The 25,285-nt window shown below is 39.1% G+C and overlaps 2 protein-coding genes across 52 annotated transcripts in view; both read right to left on the reverse strand.

Moving 5' to 3' along the window:
* Positions 1-25,285, reverse strand: part of LOC126212861 (zinc finger protein 83-like) — a 1,762,073-nt gene that overhangs the window by 900,575 nt on the left and 836,213 nt on the right. The gene's annotated exons all lie outside the window — the stretch shown is intronic.
* Positions 1-25,285, reverse strand: part of LOC126212871 (zinc finger protein 664-like) — a 576,054-nt gene that overhangs the window by 91,792 nt on the left and 458,977 nt on the right. The gene's annotated exons all lie outside the window — the stretch shown is intronic.

Below are 25,285 nucleotides of genomic sequence, written 5' to 3' on the forward strand. Positions count from 1 at the left end.
CAAGATACACACATTATGTAACTTAATATCAGCCACTCAAAAAGTCCTGCTAATGTCATCATTCTTTTCAATTATATTCCATAGACAAATTTTAGTTGGTTATGCTATCGACACAATAACAATTTACTGTACTTAGCTGTAAGCTAGAATCATTTCTTTATTCATACATTATGAAAACAGGTATTGCTAAATAGGGGGTGAAGTATTGGAACAACCAATTTTTGGTACAGATTATAACACAAACCCATGTATTTCTTGGATGCTACTCAAAAGTATTTCCTTTATAAATGTTGAAAATCCATGGATCCCAACTGGGATATTTCAATTCTTAATGAGGAATCTAAATTCACTATTGAGCAACCCATCACAAAAGTTCAACGTAGATTTCTTAAAACATTCAAATTGTGCTTAGTAGCTTCACTGGCGTTACAATACTGCTACAGTACACTATTGGTGTGGGCACTACATGGGCAAACAACGCCTTGATAATTACCGGGGAAAAGAACCCCATGAGAGGAAACAAAAAATCATCACGCGAGTCAATCTACAGAAAACAGAAATAAATCATTACAGAGACAAGCATGGGGATAACTCAGCATGCATCTGGCATGGGCGGCCGTCGGCTTAGCACTAAGGAACAACATTCAACATAATGTGAAAGGCAGGGTCCATGGTAGATGAACTCAGTGTAAGTACTGCCCCACTTGGCTTACAGCTGTCCACAAATTAACATCTCCATCTATGGATCCGCCCATACCCTCCACTGCATGTGTCCTCCATGGTGGCTTACACACTAGTACGAAGTGTTATCCAGGCAAGGGCATCTGCCTCTATCACAACATCCACTAGTGGGAATACTAAATCCTCCTCCCAAGAAAGGCAAGTAAGACTGACAATAGCCAGGCTTTGACCACTATGTCTAGTGCAGAATGAGAGAACCCAGTATTGGACTGAGCTCATAAAACAGGCAATGCAAACAACATTGATTACAGCAGAAAGGCATGGAGTTGAGGAGCCAACAGGGGTCCACCAGCAGCAGTGGAGGAAAGATAAGTATGGTGGAGGCACAGGTGAAAGCAGAGGGGGGGGGAGGAGGAGGAGGAGGAGGAGGAGGAGGAGGAGGAGGAGGAGAAGGAGGAGTTGATCAAAATCCATGGGCTCGACATTAGAAGATGCAGGTGCATACTTCACTAGGCCCAAGGCTGTAGGCAATGGGAGAACAGCAGATGGTGTGGAGGGGGGACAATGGGAAAGAACACTGCTGCCAGTAGGAGTCCACACATCAAACAATCTCATGACCAATCTTGTCACCTAGACGACCAGAAGACTGGTGGTGAAGTCACGACAGGGTGCAGGCACAACTGATTGCATGACAGGTCTGCTGTCCCAACTGGCATCCATCACGAACAACTGCCAAATTTTGTGCCCCAGCACAATACCCAGCAGCCACCCCTGCCACTGGCTGAAGAACTGGAGCCAAACAGAAGCCCTAAGAAAAAAACACAGCATGATACTCTGGGTGCAACAATTACAGAAGCCCCATGGCGTGTGCCCATGTAAACATTCTGCCAGATTGCGTCTGTTGTCTGATGTCACCCAGTATGTAGCGAGAAAGCTTGACAATGCATTGTTGTGGAAAGAGAAATACACTGACTGCTTCATGGGGAACTTAAATGTACGCACAGAGCACTCCATGTCTGAGTTAGATGTCAGGTGAAATGGTGTGGTAGTGAGATACTGAATCCCACTGCAGACACAAAAGACCTCAAACTCCTGCAACACAAATTTCCTACTATTATTGGATACCAGGATCCTGTGGAAACTCTCAATGGCAAAAATAATCAATAATGCCTGAACAGTGGCAATCTAAATTGTGTAGGACAGCTTGGCTATGTTCAGGAAATTGGACAATGCAATGATCATCAACAATCACATTACTGTCCAAAACCAGACACACACAAGTGATGTGCCCCCTGTCCCAGGGTTGCTCTGGTTTGGACAAGAAAGAAAGTGGCACAGTAGCTGATGCAGCCTGGTTCTGTGCACATGCCCCAGAAGTCCACGAGACATTTGATGTCACTACTAACTGCAGGCCAGGACATCTGCAGGGCACCAGGGGTCATTTACCATACTCACCTAACTGCATGCCCACCAATTAGCAGAAATGACATCCTTGCCACCATCGTCATCCAAAATGAGTCCATTATCTGGGCAATGTTGTCTAAAGAAACTTTGGGCAAAGTTAATGCCCTAGTCTGAATTTCAGAATCATGAACTAAGTAGACAATCACAGCCCGAATCAGCAAATCTGTATAAGAGACAGCACATCTGGGACACACAAAACTACACTTAAACAATAGACCTTGAAAATCGGCAATAAAGGCCACATATTACTTCCCAGGGCACTTGGGGTGAAGACCAAAACCAACAAACAGCACCATGGGCTTTGTGGGTACAGAAAAAAACCTGTACCATTGGTGTAGTTTGCTGCTGGTGGGGAAAGCTCTTGAAGCAACTCTACATTCTGGTTGATTAGTGATGTTGTCATTCTCTGCTGCTTCTTTTGTATTCCTGCCAGTATTGCACACATGCTGGGTCCATGGTGGCCCAAAATTAACCCTGGGGAAAAGGGAAACAAAAAATAGGGGCATCAAATAAATAAGAACGTTCCTCGTCACCATTTTAGTATTTGCACTGGAGTGGTAACACTTCTACATTACACTGTAGGTGTGAACATTTAACAGGCTCAAATGGGCTCAACAATGACTGGGGAATATACCATGTGTGAGGAAATGAAAACTTGCCATAAATCAGTCTACAGGAAATGGAAAGTCTGAACCATCGTAGAGATGTGCATGAGGATAACTCAGCATGCAGCTGGCATGGGAGGCTGTCAGCTGATCACTAAACAACACTCAGCATGATGTGCAAGGCAATGTGAAGAACAGTTGAACTCAGTGTAAGCACTGGCCTATTCGGCTTACAGCTGCCCACAGGTAAATACCTCTGGCAGTGGATCTACCCATACTATATGCTACATGTGACTTCCACGGCAGGTTTCTGCACTGCTCTGCAGCACTACCCAGGCCAGCTCTTCTGACTTCATCATGTCTGCTGATAGCGATGTTAAACTGGGAAAATAATGAGTTGGAAACATAATTCTACTGTTACAAATTGATTCAAATAATAAATTTCCCAATGTGTGTGCACCCAAATTCGTAAGATATTCCTAGACACAGCTCAGTCTGAAAAAACTCATTGTTAACATACTAGCAGACCATGATGAATAACAAGTGAAAATTAATATAATAAGACTGTATTGTGTGCCCTTCTGTCTAAGGGACTAAATGCTGTGCTACAAACTCCTAGTCAGTCCTTAGGATTTATTGCTTCTTTCACATTTGGATATTATTAGATAACAAGAAATATGTCAAGAAGCACCTGAATGTGCAGTAAAAATGAAAGTGTAGGACTATGTCTAAGCAACTAAGTCAATTCAATTCAAGGCCTGGGGAAGGTATGGTCACACTTGCTTGATCGTAAGTCAACGCTGGTTATAATATTTGTGTAAGTTGATCCTGAACTATAAATTAAAAACAAAATACAGGGTGTTACAAAAAGGTACGGCCAAACTTTCAGGAAACATTCCTCACACACAAAGAAAGAAAATATGTTATGTGGACATGTGTCCGGAAACGCTTACTTTCCATGTTAGAGTTCATTTTATTACTTCTCTTCAAATCACATTTATCATGGAATGGAAACACACAGCAACAGAACGTACCAGCGTGACTTCAAACACCTTGTTACAGGAAATGTTCAAAATGTCCTCCATTAGCGAGGATACATGCATCCACCCTCCGTCGCATGGAATCCCTGATGCGCTGATGCAGCCCTGGAGAATGGCGTATTGTATCACAGCCGTCCACAATACGAGCATGAAGAGTCTCTACATTTGGTTCCGGGGTTGCGTAGACAAGAGCTTTCAAATGCCCCCATAAATGAAAGTCAAGAGGGTTGAGGTCAGGAGAGCGTGGAGGCCATGGAATTGGTCCGCCTCTACCAATCCATTGGTCACCGAATCTGTTGTTGAGAAGCGTATGAACACTTCAACTGAAATGTGCAGGAGCTCCATCGTGCATGAACCACATGCTGTGTCGTACTTGTAAAGGCACGTGTTTTAGCAGCACAGGTAGAGTATCCCGTATGAAATCATGATAACGTGCTCCATTGAGCATAGGTGGAAGAACATGGGGCCCAATCAAGGCATCACCAACAATGCCTGCCCAAACGTTCACAGAAAATCTCTGTTGATGACGTGACTGCACAATTGTGTGCGGATTCTCGTCAGCCCACACATGTTGATTGTGAAAATTTACAATTTGATCACGTTGGAATGAAGCCTCATCTGTAAAGAGAACATTTGCAATGAAATCAGGATTTACACATTGTTGGATGAACAATTCGCAGAAGTGTACCCGTGGAGGCCAATCAGCTGCTGATAGTGCCTGCACACGCTGTACATGGTACAGAAACAATTGGTTCTCCCGTAGCACTCTCCATAGAGTGACGTGGGTTATCGTCAACTGCACGAAGAATTGCCTCGTCCACTGCAGGTGTCCTCGTCGTTCTAGGTCTTCCCCAGATGCGAGTCATAGGCTGGAATGTTACGTGCTCCCTAAGACGCCGATCAATTGCTTCGAACGTCTTCCTGTCGGGACACCTTCGTTCAGGAAATCTGTCTCGCTACAAACATACCGCGCCACGGCTATTGCCCGTGCTAATCCATACATCAAATGGGCATCTGCCAACTTCGCATTTGTAAACATTGCACTGACTGCAAAACCACGTTTGTGATGAACACTAACCTGTTGATGCTATGTACTGATGTGCTTGATGCTAGTACTGTAGAGCAATGAGTCGCATGTCAACACAAGCACCGAAGTCAAGATTACCTTCCTTCGATTGGGCCAACTGGCGGTGAATCAAGGAAGTACAGTACATACTGACGAAACCAAAATGAGCTCTAACATGGAAATTAAGCGTTTCCTGAAAGTTTGGCCGTACCTTTTTGTAACATCCTGTATATTCAATGTTTTTCTAAGGCAGCACGCCTAGTCCCTGTCTGAAAATACAAGAGAGCAGGATGTATTCTTTTTAGGGCAGGGTCTATGTCAACTTATGTACACTAAAAGAATTTACACTTGTAATAAATGTGAATTTTAGGCACCCATGACAAACATGTAGTCCACAAAAGAATTGATATCAAGAAGTCACAGGAAGTATTGTTATACATATAGCTACAACTGCTCAGATTCTACTCCTGACGGCCTGCAAATAACTAAAGATAAGAAAAGTGCAATAACACGATACTTAATGAACTGTAATGCATCATTCACCTTCTACAATTAGCAAATGACATACTTTTACTCCACATGCAGTATGTATATATAATGAATGCATGCAGAATTCTCAGCACATTCTGGTTCCAAATTTGGTTCTTTATCCTCCTTGATAAAGTCAGTTGAAATTTACACGGCTTTGTTCTTATGAATGTCCTCAAAAACTACAAAGCAAGTGGAGAAGATCAAACGTTTGCTGAACTTTGGAAATATGCAGCAGAACCAGTAAAGATATCATTACACAAATGCATAGTAAAAATCTGGAATGAAGAGAAATTACCAGAAAATTGGACTACTGCTATAATACATCCATTACATAAGAAAGGAGAAAAATCAAATCCAGACAACTATAGAGGAATTTCCCTTTTGGACTGCACGTATAAGATCATGTCAAGAATACTATACAACCGCTGTAAAGATCAACTAGAACTGGAACTGGGAGAATATCAAGGAGGATTTAGATCCTGGAGAAGCTGCCCAGAACAGATAATCACCCTGAAGTTAGTTATGGATGTCTACAAAAGAAGGCAAAAACAACTAGTCATAACCTTTGTAGATTTCAAAAAGGCGTATGATTGCATCCATAGATCTTCAATGATGAAAATATTAAGGAATTTTGGACTTCATCCTAAATTAATAAAAATGATACAGTTAACCTTAACAAACACCAAATCCAAAGTAAAATTTAGAGGAGAAATATCTGAACCATTTACGATTAAAACAGGGTTGAGACAGGGAGATTGTTTATCACCATTGCTATTCAATTGTGCTCTTGAATATGTAATGAGAGAATGGTACAAGGAAAATCCTATGAATATTAAAATTGGAACTAAGAAAGATAAAATAAACCTAAATTGCTTGGGATTTGCTGATGACCTAGCATTACTAGCTAATAATATTCAGGAAGCCACGAAACAAATAACAAGCTTACAAAATATAGCACAAAAATTAGGACTCCAAATATCATTTGAAAAGACTGAAATAATGGTAACGGATCCACTTGTAATAGATCACATCACAGTGAATAATAGGGAAATTAAAATAGTGAAACATTTTAAATACCTGGGTGAAATTATAACACATAAATTGGACGAGAAACCTGCATGGCGAGCAAGAACTAATAAAATGATAAAAGCTCAAAAACTAACGTGGTCTACGTACAATAAAAAATGTCTATCAATTAAAAAAAAATTAAAACATTACAAGACGGTGGTTCAACCAGAGGTTACATACGGAAGTGAAACTCTTTTTAAAGTCACCCAGAAAAACAGAATTGACAAAATTTTAAAAGTAGAGAGAAGAATTGCTAGAACATGCATAAATAAGAAATATCAAAAAGCTGGGCAATGGCGGATAGTTCCAAATGAAGTGGTATACAGAGAACTGGAGCCCATCACTGATACTATACGAAAGAAAAGGATCTCTTTTTGTGGTCACATTCTGAGGACACCAGAAACCAGATTATCAAGGAAAATTATTGAGAAACTCTGGAAGTTGAAACAACAAGGAGGATGGCTTAAGGAAATAAGAGAGGATATGGAAGAACTGGAAATAACCCTGGATGATTTGCAGAACAAAACGCCAAATTTAAAGAAGTTGAGGGACACAGAAATAAGATTTAAACCAAAAATTGACAAACGACATACAATGAAAAGGGTATTTACAGATGAGGAACGACGAAAAGCATCGGAACGAATGAAGAGATACTGGGCCACTCGGAAGGGGAAAATACCAAAGAAGAGGACCAGAAATGATTGACTGAAGTGGTCCAATGAGGCCGTAAAAGCAGAAGAAGAAGAATGTCATCATAATTTTAAATGATTCCATTCTTCTGTTCAAAGGAAAATGTAACTAAGCCAATTTGCTGATGCATCATTTACTACCATATACAGACATGATGTCATCCCAATGCTACAACACACATCGGTCTTTGCTGAGAATTAGACAGTTCTTTCACTTTTGTATTGTACGTCATGGAATTTATAGACCTTTAAATATATGTTCTGACCTGACATCCTGCCTCCAGCAACAGTGTTATCTGTGTTCTATCCAGTCATTTTAAAAACTTACTTCAACGAGTAGTTGGAAAATCTGTCAGTTAGTTAAAAATAAGGTCATGCATGCAAGTTATATGACGTGACCACTGAAGTCTCCTAGTCTTCAATTTCTGGAGAAAAGATAGGTAGTTGTGGCAATTTTTGGGCCTCGGTTCTTCCTTCATGAACATCAATCTTTATCTTGGAGAAGACCAATGTTCTTCACCAAGATGTTACGCTGACAAAGTAACAGTTCTCTTTTGCTGCCTTTGGCACACACTTACTTTTGTCTTAATTTACTGCCAGTTAAACCATAACTGTATAATATGACTAGGCTGTAGGATTTTTGGAGATAGCATTCAAAGTCACTATCTTTTTCATATTAAACAGTGTGATGGGTTGCTCAACAACACACACTTTTTACATTCACAATTTGTCTCTTTGGTTTATTTTTAACATTCTTCCAGTCTATCAAAATCAGAACTACTGGTAGGAGCAGTTGTACCATTTATCTACATGTGGCACAGCAACATGTACCTCAGCATTAACTGCACTTTTAGGCCTTTGCAGATGCTATATGTTGGAGAAGCTCAGTTGGTTGGTTCCCTCCTATGCAATGCATTATCTGGAATCACCTACATATATCTTGTGAAGAGACCATGAGGATAAAATCAGAGAGATTAGAGCCCACACAGAGGCATACCAACAATCCTCCTCTCCACGAACAATGAGAGACTGGAATAGAAGGGAGAACCGATAGAGGTACTGAAGGTACCCTCCGCCACACACTGTCAGGTGGCTTGCAGAGTAGGGATGTGGTTGTGGATGGATGTGGAATGATATAGCATGTACAGATGCAGCATAAAGACACATCACGCAGCACATAGTGATTATATTTTTGGTCATTTCCATGGTCTAAAATTAACTACCTTTGTAACACGCAATAATATATAGGATGTAAAGAGTGCCGGCCAGGGTGGCCGAGCGGTTCTAGGCGCTACAGTTTGGAACCGCGCGACCGCTACGGTCGCAGGTTCGAATCGTGCCTCGGGCATGGATGTGTGTGGTGTCCTTAGGTTAGTTAGGTTTAAGTAGTTCTAAGTTCTAGGGGACTGATGACCTCAGCTGTTAAGTCCCATAGTGCTCAGAGCCATTTGAACGTAAAGAGTAACTGTTTACAATGTATCATAAAAGTGTATGGGAAGTCAGACAAACACACTGAAATAAGACACTTGTGGTCTATCAAGACAAGAAACAGCCTCAAATTGGCCTACAAACACATTAAGCTACAGTGTGTATGCTGCCACAGGAGATTTTGTCTAAAATCGGCCTTTAATATCGAAACCCATTGCTCTTGCGCTTTTAAGATGCACAAAATATTATGAAATAATGGCACACAATTAATGAAAAAATTGTTTTGTTTTCTGGTTGCTTTACTATGAAACTGTTGTGCTAGTAAGAGTTAAGTTTACATCTAATTATAAATATAATATGTTTTTGCATAACATTTACAAAACCTTTTTTCCTTTCATTATGCTCACAGGAATTTTAAATTAACTATGTTAATGGAATAGCCATCTAACCTGGACATAGACAAAAATCAGAGGATATTCAAGTCACATGTTGTGTGCATGCTCTGTGGCTTAGGAGGTTTTTGTGAGATAAATTGAGGTTTTGCTGGGTCTTAGTGAACACAAATTTCCTAACTCAAATCGTTTTATCATTACTTCTCCTACACTGCTCTGGTACATTGTAAACTATTATTGCTTACACCCTGTATCAGTACGAATTCACCACATGTATCTAAAGTCACCAGCTTTTACAGTTTTGAATACATGTGTGGAATACGTTCAAAGTGTACATGGAGAACAAATCTTCAATTTGTGAGTAGTTAATGTCTGAGTGAGTGAAGTAATGTTTCACAACAATGGAGTGAGTCATATACTTTGAGTCAATGGAAGAAACGTGAAAAAAGTACATGCTCCCAGCAGGTATGTAAATGATTAATTTTTATTTTTCTGTGACAAGCAGAACAGTGATCGGAGTACAATAGTGTTGATTGTTAACTGGCCTGGTAGGGTATATAACAGGCAAGAACATTGCAAGATGCTGAGTGATGACTATGAGGTGCCTTTGTGGGCCTCCATTTGGTTAGCTTATCAAACTATGCAATATCAAAATTTGTGCTGCATTCAGATGCAATAATTACCTGATGCTGGACTGCATGGTAATGAGAGGCAGGTATACTTGCAAGGTTCCAGTCGATGAAGTCTAACCACCACAAGGAAGAATTACTGTATTGCACAAGCAGCACTCATAGATGCTTCACGTCAGCATCTGCCATCCAAGAACAAATAATGGACTCCCTACATCATTCTGTGTCATCTAGCACCACTTGTCAGAGACTAGCAGCAGCTCGACTATGGAATTACTGCTCTATATGTAGACTGCCAGTAACACCATAACACAAACAGCTGCATTTGGAGGAGTGCTGTGACCAGGAAGCATGGTCTGATGATGAACAGTATCACATTGTATAAAGCAATGAATTACATTTCTGCACTACACCACATGGCTCTCGTTGGTGAGTACGGTGGCAACCTGGGAAAAGGTCTCAGTTCTCTGATATTTTAGAAAGGCACAATGGTGTTACTCCTGCTGTCAGGGAGCAAGGAGCCAATGGGTATGACGTAAGTAATGGCTGGTAATGACTGAGGGAACTCTGACAGCACAACGGTACGTCACAGAAATACTGTGTCGTGTTAAAACCCAACCTACAGTCTTATGGCGCCATTTTACAAAAGTACAAAGTTTGTCTATACATGTAATGTGCCTCTGGACTGTCTTCATGGGATTGAAGTACTCCTGTGGCGAGCAACATCCTCAGATCTGTCCTAAACACAATGTGTGGGGACCAGCTCAGATGTCAACTCTATCGAGACCTTGTATACCAAGGACTAGGTTACAACTGTTGTGGGCCAGCTTGCTTCAGGAATGATACAACAGCTTTATGATGTTCAAGTTCTTTCAGGGTTTATAAGCAGAAAAGAAAGCAGAAAAGAAAAGAAAAAAGAAAAAAAATTCTTGGATTTTTCCCGGATTTTCCTGTTAAAGAAGCACTTTTTCCTATGTTCAAATACACTTCTTCCCAGGTGAAAAATACACTTTTTCCATGATAAGTGACAGTATACTTTCACTTAGAACTGTAAAAATATCAATCCTTTGAATGATAAAGGTTTTATACACCAGGCAGAACTTCCTGGCATTTCAGAGAACAAAAAAACCCGCAAAAAAGGTTTTGGAAATATCTGATGTGCACCAAATTTTATGCTGCATATTTTCATTTTTGTATTATGCAAGGGTAAATTCTAATTTCACCAAACACAGCACGTTAGTTTCTGAAGCATTGAAATCAAGATTGAATTGTGCTTTTTTAAAGCCAATCATAGCTTATATCATGTGATCTCACCAGTGAATGACAGCAGATATTCAGAGCATACCACATGTGATGTAGTCAGCCAATAGCAGTATCACTGTTAAGTAGCATGAACACACAAATAGGAAAAGTTAATGGTTTAAATTAATGTACGTAATGTAGCTACAAGAAAAGCTAAGCTCCCACATATAATATTGGTCTTTTTGCGTGTGTTACATTTTAAGATACATAACACAAACGTGAAAAAAAAAATTTACATAATGACATTAATGTCTGGTCTTCTGGGCTCAAAATTCTTCTAAGTGGCTAGTCCTCAATTGTCAAGTTTTAAATGAGAGTCAACACACTGTGATTTAAGAAATTCATTGCACATCCTCTCACATAACATAATTCATCTTGCATAAAAAGAAATTTACTTTGAAAGTACAATTTTCATGGTACCATTCACAATATTTTCCTGTGAGCTATTAGAAATAGGTTCTTTTCAGCAGTTTCCAGAAAGAGCCAGAAAACATGCATTACAGTGCATGGGCAACTACAATGACATAGGAAGCTCGCATGTTCGTGCGCGCGTGTGTGCGTGTGTGTGTGTGTGTGTGTGTGTGTGTGTGTGTGTGTGTGTGTGTGTGTGTGTGTGTGTGTGTGTGTTCGCTGACATCATACGAGAAATAGAACATCAGATGATACTGGAGCATCAGAATTTTGTAAACCATACTAAATGCATAATTCTGCTTAAAGTGCACATTCATATGTTCAGATTAAAAATGGAATAGGACACCTAGCCTGATATTCAGCTTTTCACTGTGGTTTTCAGGATGCAAATTTTCTTTGAGTACCAGTACAGCATTATCTCATGTTTGGTTCTTTATTATGGCATAATGCCATACATGACAGAAGATAAAAATGTACACTTGAAATTCAGTGAACAGTTCAAATGGCTCTAAGAACTATGGACCTTATCATCTAAGGTCATCAGTCAGTGAACAGATGAAACTAGCCACTTGTGTGGAATGAAACACTGTTTCCATTCAATTGACTGTCTCTGTGGAAAAGATTAGTAAAAGCCACATTTATTTAGCAAGCTGACAAAAATAACTTCATTGTCCTGGAAGGTATTTAATGCTTGACTGCCCAAAACCATGGAAATAAAATCAGAAAAACTGAAACTAATAACATATTTTAGGCTTCCATAATTATGTTAATGTATTTTAATTCACTTGCCAGTTACCAATCAAAGAAACCCATTGTATTTTCATTTGACATGAGAACTGTAAATGAGAAGAAAACAGCAAAATCACTAAATGTAAACAGGGCTCATGTGGAGACTAAACCTCTCCCCACTACAACCCAGACTGCTCTACGCATGCACAAATCTGGCAGCTTGGGCATGCCAGATAAATTTTTTTAGGTAGCATCTGGTCACTTGTTACTACTGATGATACATGAACTGTCCCTCTTCAAGTAGCCAGCTGTAAGAAAAGGTACCGCCCATAAGCAATGTAACTGTGAATGCATGTGAGCCTCCTAGCAAATGCTTAAATGAAATTAATGTGAACAGTTGTGATGCCACACTCATTGGCAGCAGTTTACTGTTATGAAGTATTTCATAGTCTTCATCCTGAAACCTTTGACACATTTTGCTGTTTATTGGTTCTCACCAGTTAAAATTACAAACATTTAACTGAGTACTAAAACAATGAAAAATTCCAAGAATTCTAAAACATTACCAGGTTCTTCCCAGATTTCATAGTTGCCCCAGAGCATATACACCCTGTCTGTAAATTTGACTCAATTCTGTAAGCACCTAAACACAACACATACCCTCACAAGTCATGTAGTTTCATTTTGTTTACTCCTCCCACGTACAACTCTTACAGGCTGTAACTACTATTTGCCACTTAGAAAGGCACCTACTACCATGTCCACGAGCTAGGAGATACATTGTGCATGCTAGTCAGAGAGTCACAATTGAATCAACAATCTGTAATAATGTGTACACCGTGACTCTCATGAACTTCTGAAAATGCTGCTAAAATGCGATATAATGGTAATAAAGACAGTGCAGTCAACAAGGGATATGTTTACAATACCTGATTTTAACAGTAATTCATTTAAGATACACTGAAGAGCCACAGAAACTGGTACATATGCCTAATATCATGTAGGGCCCCTGCGAACTTGCAGAAATGCTGCAACACATCATTGCATGGACTAGACCAATGTTTGAAGTAGTGCTGGAGGGAATGCACACCATGAATCCTACAGCGCTATCCATAAATCCATAAGAGTACGAGGAGGTGGAGATCTCTTCTGAACAGCATTCTGGGAGGCATCCCATATCACTACAACTGCACACACCCCACACCATTACAGAGCCTCCACCAGCTTGAACAGTCCCCTGCTGACATGCAGAGTCCATAGATTCATGAGGTTGTCTCCATACCCATACACATCCATATGCTCGATACAATTTGAAACAAGATCCATCTGACCAGACAACATGTTTCATCAACAGTCCAATTTCGGTGCTGAGAGGCCCAGGCGAGCTGTAAAGCTTTATGTCGTGTAGTCATCAAGGGTACATAAACGGGCCCTCAGCTCCAAAATCCAATATTTATGATGTTTCATTTAATGGTTCGCACTTGTTGATGGCCCAGCACTGAAATCTGCTGCAATTTGCAGAAGGGTTGCACTTCTGTCATGCTGAACGATTCTCTCCAGTCTTCGTTTCTCCCATTCTTGAAGGATCTTTTTCTGGCCTCAGTGGCATTTGAGATTTGATCTTTTACCAGATACCTGATATTCACAGTACACTTGTGAAATGGTCATACAGGAAAATTCCCAGTTCATTGCTACCTCCGAGATGCCATGTCTCATTGCTCATGCACTGACTGTAATGTTCAAACTCACTCAGTTCTTGACAGCCTTCCATTGTAGCAGCAGTAACTGAACTAACAACTGCACCAGACACTTGATGTCTCATATAGGTGCTGGCAACTGCAGCTCTGTATTCTGCCTGTCTACAAATCTCTTTATTTGAATATGCATGCCTATATCACTTTCCTTGGCACTTCAGTGTGGTTTGATGAAGTGAAAGAGGCCTTTACGTGTTGAAACTCCACACAGGATATTATGCAGAAGTCACTTATAATCTAAGTAATGGACATTGTAGTATTTTGGCAAACGTAAGAACAAACTTAATACCAAATCAAAGGACAACTTCTTATATACTGACAATCAACATTTAGTATCACAACATTCTTAGTTTGATTAACTATGGGCTGTTAGTGTGAATTTTGTATGTAAGATTACACCTGAAATTCAAATAAAAATGCTTTAATGGTGCACAATAGATTTATTGTTCTAACAGAACACAGAGTTGGAAGGAGTTTCTTGATTTGCCTATTTTGAGAAGATACAACATACATTCTTCAAAAGACTTATTTCAAGTAGTAGAAAATCAAATCCTAAACACTGAAATGAACTTTCTGGCTTTCAGTTACATGACACTATGATGCAGTCTAGGGACATTGTAACAGAGAAAAGTGGGACTGTCCCATTTGTTTTTACAGAACCCTCCAATGCTAATATTTTCTCTTGTTTAATGACCACTTTTCCTTCAAAGTGCAAGTACTATGTTGGCACAAAACTATCAAATTCCCATTTATGTAGTATTTTACTAAAATTTTATTATTTACATTATAATCTTCTGATTACTTGTTAACAATAGTGGTGTGGTTGCAATATAAACATTTCCTCTAAAAAAAAAAAAAAGTTTTGCAACTAACTATACGGGTAAGATGCATGCTAATCACATGTAAAAAAATCACCAGGAAGACAATTCAGTCCCTATTCTATAAAAGGGACATAGCCAAAATCTATAATCTGTTGGGCTCATCTCCACTACTACATTGTTCCACACCATGGATGTATTGTTTTGCCAAGTGACACACAAATCAATCAGACAGCTCAGATTAATAGAGTTTGAGCATGAAGACATTCCAGATATATTACAAATGGTCTCTTAACATGTTACTGTTCACCATCCTTGACACCACTGACACTGTGTCAGGAATCATACCGAATCATTGAATCAGTAAGGTCTGTTGTTCATTTCCTAACCTGTTTATTAAGTAAGAATTAGGCTGCACAAAAGTGCAAATGCATTAAAACTGAGAAACTCTTGAGACGCAGAAACACTTCATTGCCATCTTCAAGAACAAAATCTAATATCATTATTAGCTGCGTATGACTCTATGCCCAGGACCTATGTTCCTATAATACTGTCAAAGGTGAAGGGTTCAGGAACATATGTCAGGACTTTTCAGGTATATGTGTAAAGTATGCAAAATCTCTCTGCATAAATGTTAATGTCCTTCTTCATCTGTCAACAATATAACAATATTTCTGAGGAAACTAAAAAAAATCAAAGCAGGAAACCAAAAGTAGCTTGGCAACCAATGCATGTGCCTCTGAAATGGATTAATGGTCTGACGAATACACTAAAACTGAATACGTTACCATTACTGGTCACTATGACTCCTGAAATCCAGATTAAATCATATTTTATGCATGTTGGAATTTCTTTTTCAAGATGCTAAATCTGGTGTTAATACTCAAAGAAAAATTTTATCTTAATTACAAAGTTATGGCATTTCTGGCACTTTTTTAGAAGGCGGAATATTTGTAATAGACCACACAGCTAATATCAAGTCAGCACTTCCGCCGTTTAAGCGGCTTTTCTGTATACCACACTGCATTGCAACAATGCTAAGATACATGTTAGCTGAAGACAAATTTATCAAAGAATTTGTGTCACAAACACTCACACTAATAACTTCAAGGAATATCATGAATTACTTAAAAAAACTAGTTTAAGAAAACTTGTCACCAAAACATTAAAGTCCATAATGGATATCAGTTTGAATACTATTGTTGATATATCAGAGTCTGTGCCAAATGTCATGGAGGAGTTCATAGTCACATTATCAGTATGGAATCAAATGCATCAATTAGAAGGTTGGAACAGAGGCTTACTATGGCTTTGATTCATTTCCTCTCGAATCTTTAATGCATCACTCATAAGCTTCAAACAGACAAGCATCCAACATTCCCTTTTGTTTTGGTAATGTACTACAATACGATTTACCACTTGTCTGTTCCAGAAACTACATCAACAACATCCTTGGAACTAGAGTTACTGGTATGGATTCCTTCTACTTCCTTGTTAACAAGCATTTATTGCCACCAAAGGAGACTACTGTTAAGGTCTTATTTTATACTGCAGACAGAAATCACAGCACTTAAGCAAAGGGCAGAATCTCTTCTAAAGAGAAAATAAAGATTTGTAACAAATATCTTTTCACAGCATATTTTGTCCTAACATTCGAAATCTGAATAATCTAAAGCCAGAAGAAAGACAGGAAGTGCATAGTACAGTGTGCAGAACGTATGGTGCATTAAAGGATGGTAAGTCACAGTTGTGCTGTCAGTGTAACACAATAGTGTGTGTGTGTGTGTGTGTGTGTGTGTGTGTGTGTGTGTGTGTGTGTGTGTTTTTGTTTCAGTTCCAGTCAAGGAAGGTGGTCTTTGCCCTATGGAACAAAAGAAAAGTTGAGGTGGCAATGGGGTAGATAACATACATGTAGATGATTCTTGCAAGAGGACAAGCAATATAAAAGATGAAATTGCACATTTCTTAGCAAGTTACTCTGAAAATGAAGATCCAGCAGAGCTGCTGGCATAAAGCAGTGTACATGAAAAACAGTTTCCAAGACTCTTCAGATTAGCTCAATCTATGCTAATAATACCTGCAGCAAATGCATTTAAGGAAAGAAATTTTAGGTGAGTAGGGCCGATTATCAATGAGAAAAGATCACTAATCAGTCCACAAAATGTTAGTAGCTTGCTGATTCTGCATAACTTCTATTTGCTAAGGTTTACTTTGCAGAAATGGTAATTTTGAAGATTATTTTGTTTATATGTTGCAGTTCTTGTTTATGCACAAAAGTCTGTGGTGCCTACTCTTTTATTCTGTTTCTTAGTTTCTAGGGACAGAAGAATGATTCTAACAGCCAGGTGGATCCACTCAACAAATAGTGATATTTATTTTACAGTGCAGTAAACTGCTATTCAGAAATTGGTTTATCAGCATATTACTTTCTGCAATTCAATTTCAATACATCTGTAGTTCAAAATGTTGTGGTTTTATTTGTCTTAAGATCTGCACTAAACCGTAACCTTTCACCAGGAGAAATAATACGAATAGCTGAACATCAAAATAAGATGCTACACTTCCAGTTCTCATTACAGTACTGAATACCAGTATCAGATTTTCACTGGTGATCCATTTCATCAACTGACATCTTAGATTATAGCATTTTATGTATTCACTTTATGAGCAAAAATCATGAAAACAAGAGCTTTGACTACAACGCCAACCTAGACTGAGGAAATGTGAAAACATGGGGAAAAGCATATTTCCTTGTAATTTCAGTCTGTTGCAGTAGCTATATATAAGAATGTTTGTGCCACTAACAGCAATTGCAGCATATATTTACTGTGCATACATTCTTTTAATTATGAGTCTCAATTTTCAAACAGCACAAAGCAAACATATGTTAAAGGCACTGTATTCACGTTAGGAGGAGTCCCCGATAATCACAGTTATTGTAGTAATGATTTGACTAATAGCAGGAATCACACAGCACAAAATGTGAATCAGTCATTCTCTCCTCGTATATCTTAAGACATTGCAAAGAGATGCAAAGTGCACCGCAACACAGGCAGAGGGCTCGGCAGCACTGTACAATGAGCACACAGCGCAGTAAGGTGGTAAGTCGATAGGCTGGTGAACTGACCTGTCAGCTTCTTTGCTCTGACTAGGCCCACAGCCCGTACGGGCCGGCAGCGATACACGGGATAGATGGGCTGAAGCCAGCACAGTGCACGTCTCTAGTTTTGGACACAAAATCAATAGCCCAGTTGCTTAAAATACATTAGTACATGACAGCACTCATATTTCCTGTAAAAGGGGAACACTGACTTGATATTACAGTAACACAGGAAAGACATATAGTAAGCCGAGTTGATGAAAGCATATGAACTGTTATTAGTACCATCAATTCTGGCGTTATAAAGATTTGATTCTTGAAATGAAATGTGTTTTACCATGCACAAAAAAATGTACACTCACAAATGTAAAGCAGTCTCCGGGGAAAAGAGAATACTCCAAGAAAAAATGGCTCACTGAGGTTGGTTGGGACAGTTGTGGAACATAGTATAAAAGTGAGGCACGTTTGCATGTGCAGAAATCAGACTAAGAGAAAAAGAAACATTCTAAGTGGAAAACAGCATTCTGGTAAAATACGCGAGATGAACTGCAAAAGAAATTTTAAAAGATCATACAGGAACACAGCTGTAATGTGTATCTTGCAATGTTCTTCAGTTGATCATCTTAGCAAAAATTAAGCAATTACTTAATTCAACAGATCATTCTCAAACCATTTGGCTGTAGTGGAATGCCACAGTATTCTAAATGCACTATGCCCTAACAGCAGCTGAGTGTTACTCAGCACCAATGGAAGTATGGTGTGATTAACTGCTGTAGTAGTTTTGAATCATACAGTTTTTAAGTGCACAATTTGATAACTCCATTAACAAACAAATATTTGATCCTGATGGAGTTGATACAAGTAACAAGTGCGTGGTAACGTTTGGGCAGCATCAACAGTTTGACACATTTTATATCCTTACATGGTAAGTATACCCTTATGTCTGTTCATAGATTTTCAGTGTTAAATGTTAAAATTTCTGTGCACATCTGCAGCAATGGTTGATCACACAAGCTGAAACTGCAAATTTAAGCTGTATACAGAATACTGAGGGGTACTCACAACACACCAGAATGACTCAAGAGTGAAAATTTCCGCTGACAAAAGAGTTCTGTATGCTTTACTTCATTTTAGTTGTAATGGTAGTGTCAATCACATCCAGTCTGTCCCCAATTCCCATTTAGAGCACTGGGAAGCAGGTATGTTTATATTTGAATTGACCAGAGGTTGTTAGCGTGTCATTTCCTTTAAATAATTTCTTATAAGGACAGCAAACCATCTCCTTACAATAGCCAGAGAAATGCCAATTTATGCTTAGCTCACAGTTATTAATATTAGTATATTAGAATGTATGTTAGTTAGACTGGTATTTTTTTAGAATACAAAATATTACTTGAAATTAGTGTCAAAATATTCCACAAGATGTTTATTATTATCATTATTATTATTATTTTTTTTGGGGGGGGGGGTCGGGAAGTAATCATGGAGCAGCTAGTACTAGGTTTAGTAATTTTCAATGAGTAAGTCAAATGCTCAATAGAAAATCTTGGTGCTTCATATATTGCAAGTAATCAATAAACAGTTTAATTTTCAAAGAGGAGAATAACTGCTTTATGTAGTCAGTTCTTGGAATGAGTTGTACCACAGTCTTTCTAAATTAAATGGATAATAACAGCTAGACTGTAGTTTTAGAGAGAGAGAGAGAGAGAGAGAGAGAGAGAGAGAGAGAGATATTTTACTTGATTTAATGAAGACCCAGAATATTACCTTGAAACTTTATTTTTGACTACAATTAAGTTGAATTATCATATAATTATCTCAACAGAATTAGTGACAAATTAAATAATAGACATTTATGTTGTTCTGAGGACTGCACCTACCTAGAAACTGGTACAGTTCAGTATACACTAAAAAAGATGCTACCTGCATGCTGCCCTTGCCATTTCATTAGTTCAAATTTTAAAAAATTATGATGTGGTTTTCTACCTACCATCTGCAATAAGATAACAAGGTTTCATGTACATTACTACAGCTTTAAATGTGTCTCCACTAAGAGCCATGGCTTCTTTACCAACAGCACAGGTAAAAATGAGCAATATCAGCACTGATCAGTGTAATGTCTCCATATCTCAGTTTCATGGTGAGACACTAGACACTCTCACCAAATGGCTGACACTGCTTCACCTGTCACAAAATTTTGTTACTGACCACAAAGCTCATTCCACACCAATATCACACTGGGACACATCATTAGCCACGTAAAAGAAGCCAAACAAGCAGCAGAGCACAAACAATGCATGAGGACAACACCAGTGTCATACTGGGACACCTCATTGGCCATTTTAAAAGAAGCCAAACAACTAGCAGAGTACAAACACCGCCTGAGGAACTGAAGAGCCTGCACACAATCTGCAGCCCAGACAAATTTACCATCCTTCTGGAGAAGCCAGTTATGAGGATGGCAGATGTGCACAGCCTGGGGAATGAACTTAGTGTAATACAAAATGTTGCCCAAAAAATACTCTTGTTCCTTCTGGTTCTTTGGTGCTGACAGGTTGGTGGCAGCTTTGATATGTCCATCTGTAGTGAGGCGGGCATCTTTGCTTAGCACACATCCCAAAAAATAAAACTTTAGGGGAGAAAAAATTGCACTTTTCTAGCTTGCAACAAAGGCCACTCTTCAGAAGGCATTGGAAAACTGACTGTAGGTTTTGTTAAGTGCTTCTTGCGCAGAGCCCATAAGCCAGTGTAATTGAGGTTGTTTACCATCAGGAAATGTCATGACTCAACTGCTCCAAAAATTATTGACAAATTCTTGACACAGGCAAGATCCCAAAAGGCCAGCAACTACAGTGGTAAAACCCAAATGGGATGTCAAGTATCAGAAAGTCTGAGAAGCTGCATTCAACGGCAAAAGCAGGTGTGGGTTGTGCAAGTCAATGTGTGAAAAACACTGGTCCCCTTACAACTTTGCTAACATCTCCTCCAGCCACAGAATTGGATATAAATCTGTCACAAATTGAATACTGACTGACTGTTTAAAACCACTGCAATGGTGGACAGCATCATCAGGTTTCTGAATCACCACCAAAAGGATGACTGCCAGGTGTCATGACGCACCACGAAGGTTGGTAGTTGTTTTTTGTGTATGTCTGTCAAGAGCAACTAGCCCATCACACGTATCAGTTGGACCCATTCTGATAGCAGAACTGGATGACATTAAATGATAACTGCAATACCAACCATTTTGATGAATATGATACCATATCACCTAGTTTACACAGAGTTATATGATGAATCAGCATATGTTGTAACATTATTGGTTTTCTGTATTGATTACATCGAGTCCTCTGACGACATTCTCAGCCTAAAAATAAGATGAAATATAGTTAATTTAACATGATATTTGGTCACTAAGGGAAATATGTGAAAACCAATGCAAAGAAAATTCAGTCATTATTTACAAAATTCATGTGTAGAAAACTAATAGTACTTAGCATTCTACCAATTTTATCAATGTAGGATTCATGTTAGTAACAAAAAAATATCTCTATTTCCAAAATTATATATTCAAGTATTATTGTGTATGCATAGTTGATGCAATTTGGTTATGACGATATATTTTGGCATGTTAACTGTTGCATCTAACCCCCCTCCCCCCCTCTCATGAACCATGGACTTTGCCAGTGGTGGGGAGGCTTGTGTACCTCGGCGATACAGATAGCCGTACCGTAGGTGAAACTACAATGGAGGGGTATCTGTTGAGAGGCCAGACAAATGTGTAGTTCCTGAAGAGGGGCAGCAGCCTTTTCAGTAGTTGCAGGGGCAATAGTCTGGATGATTGACTGATCTGGCCTTGTAACACTAACCAAAACAGGCCTTGTGGCGCTGGTACTGCGAACAGCTGAAAGCAAGGGGAAACTACAGCTGTAATTTTCCCGAGGGCATGCAGCTTTACTGGATGGTTAAATGATGATGGCATCCTCTTGAGTAAAATATTCCAGAGGTAAAACATTCCCCCATTCAGATCTCCAGGCAAGGACTGCTCATGGGGACGTCGTTATCAGGAGAAAGAAAACTGGCGTTCTACATATCGGAGCATGGAATGTCAGATCCCTTGATGAGGCAGGTAGGTTAGAAAATTTAAAAATGGAAATGGATAGGTTAAAGTTAGATATAGTAGGAGTCTTATAAATACAAAATCAAATTGGGGTAATGCAGAAGCAGGTTTAATAATGAATTAAAATATAGGAGTGCGGGTAAGCTACAATAAGCAGCATAATGAACACATTATTGTGGCCAAGATAGACATGAAGCCCATGCCTACACCAGTAGTACAAGTTTATATGCCAACTAGTTCCTCAGGTGGTGAAGAAATTGGTGAAAAGTATGATGAGATGAAAGAAATTATTCAGATAGTGAACATAGATGAAAATTCAAGTCATGGATGACTGGAATTCAATAGTAGGAAAAGGAGAAGGAAGTGTAGTAGTTGAATATGGAATGGGGGTAAGGAATGAAAGCGGAAGCCCCCTGGTAGAATTTTGCACAGAACACAACTTATTCATAGCTAACACTTGGTTCAAGAATCGTGATAGAGGCCTGGAGATATTGGAAGGTTTCAGACATATTAGATAATTGTAAGGCAGAGATTTAGGAACCAGGTTTTAAATTGTAAGACATTTCCAGGGGCAGATGTGGACTCTGACCACAATCAATAGGTTATGAATTGTAGATCAGAACTGAAGAAACTGCAAAAAGGTGGGAATTTAAGGAGATGGGACCTGGAAAAACTGACAGAACCAGAGGTTGTAGACAATTTCAGGGAGAGCATTAGTGAATAATTGACAATAATGGAGGAAAGAAATACAGTAGAAGAAGAATGGATAGCTCTGAGAGATGAAACAGTGAAGGCAGCACAGGATCAAGTAGGTAAAAAGACGAGGGCTGGTAGAAATATTTGGGTAACAGAAGATATACTGAATTTAATTGATGAAAGGAGAAAATATAAAAATGCAGTAAATGAAGCAGACAAAAAGGAATACAAACATCTCAAAACTGAGATCGACAGGAAGTGCAAAATGGCTAAGCAAGGATGGCTAGAGGGCAAATGTAAGGATGTATAGGCGTATCTCACTAGGGGTACGATAGATACTGCCTACAGGAAAATTAATGAGACCTTGGGAGAAAAGAGAACCACTTGTATAAATATCAAGAGCTCACATGGAAACCCAGTTCTAAGCAAAGAAGGGAAAGCCGAAAGGTGGAAGGAGTATATAGAGGGTCTATACAAGGGTGATGTACTTGAGGACAATATTATGGAAATGGAAGACCCTGAAGATGAAATTGGAGATATGATACTGCGTGAAGAGTTTGACAGAACACTGAAAGACCTAAGTCAAAGCAAGGCCCTGAGAGTAGACAGCATCCCATTACAACTACTGATAGCCTTAGGAGAGCCAGCCCTCACAAAACTGTATCATCTGGTGAGCAAGATTAATGAGACAGGCGAAATATCCTCAAACTAAAAGAAGAATAAAATAATTCAAATCCCAAAGAATGCAGGTGTTGACAGATGTGAAAATTACCAAACTATCAGTTAAATAAGTCATGGCTGCAAAATACTAACACGAATTCTTTATAGACGAATAGAAAAACTGGTAGAAGCCGACCTCAGGGAAGATCAGTTTGGATTTTGTAGAAATGTTGGAACATGTGAGGGAATACTGACCCTACAACTTATCTTAGAAGACAGATTAAGGAATGGCAAACCTACATTTCTAGCATTTGTGAACTTAGAGAAAGTTTTTAACAATGTTGACAGGAATACTCTCTTCCAAATTCTGAAGTGGGCAGGGGTAAAATACAGAGAGCGAAAGGCTATTTACTATTTGTACAGAAACCAGACGGCAGTGAAAGGGAAGCAGTGGTTGGGAAGGGAATGAGACAGGGTTATAACCTGTTCCCGATGTTATTCCATCTGTATACTGAGCAAGCAGTACAAGAAACGAAATAAAAATTCGGAGTAGGAATTAAAATCCATGGAGAAGAAATAAAAACTCTGAGGTTCACCGATTCTGTCACAGACTGCAAAGGACCTGGAAGAGCAGTTGAACGGAATGGACAATGTCTTGAAAGGAGGATACGAGATGAACATCAACAAAAGCAAAATGAGGATAATGCAATGTAGTTGAATTAAGTGGGGTGATGCTGAGGGAATTAGATTAGGAAATGAGACACTTAAAGCAGTAAATGAGTTTTGCTATTTGGGGAGCAAAATAACTGATGAGGGTCGAATTAGAGAGGATATAAAATGTAGCCTGGCAGTGGAAAGGAAAGCATTTATGAAGAACAGAAATTTCAAGATATGAATGAGATTCAGACGGATGTAGGTTGCAGTAGGTATTGGGAGATGATGAACCTTGCACAGGATAGAGTAGCATGTAGAGCTGCTTCAAACCAGTCTCTAGACTGAAGACCACAACAACAACAAGAACAACAACAACAACAACAACAACAACAACAGTTTCATAAATACTGTAACATAGTACAACCAAAGTTTATAACCAATTTCATGAACTGAATTAAAACTTAACCGTGAACTATACAAAGTCTGATTGCAACAAAATCTGATCTGACATCGTATTGTTCAAACATATTTGAGGACCAGCGGCAGTAGTCATAAGAAAACCAGTATTTATCCAGGCTTTGAAGTCAGTATTGTGTCAGTCTTTGAGAGTTTGTGAAGCAATGAATAAGTTTTTATAGCAATTACACTCTTTTGGCTTCGTCATTTTGTGATTAACAACATACACAGTGCCTCACATACATTGAAACACCCAGAAATTATTCGTCGAGAAAATTCAGAGAAGAAGAGTTACACACCTCGCTCAACATTGAGGACAGTAAGAAGTTACGTTGCACAATTGCAGCGATGACAGCCTGTTATGTTTTACTGTGCCCTGTTGGGTCATCACTGCTGTGATCTTCCATGTGGCCAGCCGGCAGGGTTTGTCATGACATTGTTCGATGTGTGAGCACACACTTGCAGCTGTGTGCCTCCCTAGCATCACTCACTTTGAACGCTGTTGTAATGCAATCCCTATACACCTTAACAACAGGTATGAGGTGTTGATAGACTGTTCATACCAGTACAATCCACTTCATCAGCTGGAACTGGGGAAAATCTTCCTGATGTTTCATACTTGCACAGAAGAATGGTTTGTTCATTACAGGGAATCCCAACGGTAGATATGTGACAGACCTGTCAGGAAATCAACAGTCCTCCAAGGGCAGAAAACATACACACACAAACACACACACACACTCAATCACTCACCCACTCACTCACTAATACTATGCACTTTGATTTTGCAGGAGCTCTCATCTGAGGGGTGGATCGTAGACTATTGTTGAAATGTAAGGGACCTATACCCAATAGGACTAACAGGGTATATCCCACATTTGGGACAGAGAAAACTGTAAGGGCCTACATCATACTACCTTCAATTCTGAGATTTTTGTGAACATTCACGAAAAGCAATCTCACTATTTTCTCTGATATCCATACACATATGG

The sequence above is a fragment of the Schistocerca nitens genome, chromosome 11, assembly GCF_023898315.1.
Source record: "Schistocerca nitens isolate TAMUIC-IGC-003100 chromosome 11, iqSchNite1.1, whole genome shotgun sequence".
Classification (NCBI taxonomy): Eukaryota; Metazoa; Arthropoda; class Insecta; order Orthoptera; family Acrididae; genus Schistocerca; species Schistocerca nitens.